The sequence below is a fragment of the Arachis ipaensis genome, chromosome B06 (assembly GCF_000816755.2).
Source record: "Arachis ipaensis cultivar K30076 chromosome B06, Araip1.1, whole genome shotgun sequence".
Classification (NCBI taxonomy): Eukaryota; Viridiplantae; Streptophyta; class Magnoliopsida; order Fabales; family Fabaceae; genus Arachis; species Arachis ipaensis.
In genome coordinates, this window is record NC_029790.2 from 18,285,626 (window position 1) to 18,286,993 (window position 1,368).

The following is a 1,368-nucleotide window of genomic DNA, read 5'->3' on the forward strand; positions in this document are numbered from 1 at the left end:
CTATATGAAAATACAAGATTTTGCATTCCTTTCCTAACTCCAATTGAACCAACAACAACCACAACAACCTCAATCATATCAACAACATCCTCCACCACCTCAACAACACAACCAACAATTGGTCCCTCAAAGAGTATGTGGCATTTGCTCTTGCTACTCTCACTACACGGATGAGTGCCCAAACCTTCAAGAAGACAACACCTTGGCGGCCACCCATAATTTCTATGACCGTCCTAATCAAGGGTACTACCAAGGAGGTAATCCTAACCAAGGGCACCCTTATCAAGGAGGAGGCTACAACCAAGGAAGTGGACACAATAATCAAAATTGGAAAGACAATCATCAACAAGGGAATAGGGATAACAACAACAATGGAGGAGGTAAAAGATGGAACAACAACTCGCAAAATTTCTCACAAAACCGACCATACAACTTACAAAATCAACCACACAATCAACAAAACCCACAAAGAAACTACCAAACATATCAACCACCACATCAAAGACCACCACCCAACCAATCACAAGCTCCTCAACTCACATATGCAACCACCCCCTCCAACCAAGACGAAACACTCCGGACCATCATCCAAGGCCAAAAGGAATTACAAAACACACTTGCTTCCGGCCTCACCTCTACATTACAAGCTCTTCTTGCACGCATGGACACACCATCGACCCCCACTCCTCAACCCCCAATCCAAAGTTTCATTCCCTCTCAACCTCAACCAAATCCAAAAGGGGGCATCAACGCCATCACCCTTAGATCCAGTACACAACTAAAAGAGAAGGAAGCAAAGGACCCAAGTCCTATCACAACCGCCCAAGAGGAAGAGAGAATAGATATAGAAGAGGTAGTGGAAGAGGAGACACCACAAGCCATAGTTGAGGATGAAGCCCAAACAACAAGGGAGACAACCAAGGCCAAAAGAACCTTGGAAGAAGAAATTGCTCAACCACTTCCATTTCCAACACTTGCAAAGAAGGCTAAAAAGCGCATAGAACTCGACCCCAAAATGGTAGAAATGTTCAAGAAAGTTGAGGTAACCATCCCCCTCTTTGATGCCATCCATCAAGTTCCTAGATATGCTAAATTCCTCAAAGATTTATGCATAAACAAGGATAGAATTCTTGAATTGGAAACCATCCCACTGGGGAGTTCTATTTCCGCTTTGATGGGAACATTACCGGAGAAGTGTGATGACCCGGGCCCTTGTATGGTCACTTGCACTGTCAATGGAGTTCAATTTAGAGATTGTATGTGTGACCTCGGAGCATGTGTGATCTATTTGTGGAGGTGTGGAGCGGACCAAATAATGCGACGGTGCATACCTCAAACCGAATTCCAAGCAATCTTGGACGCTTGCCG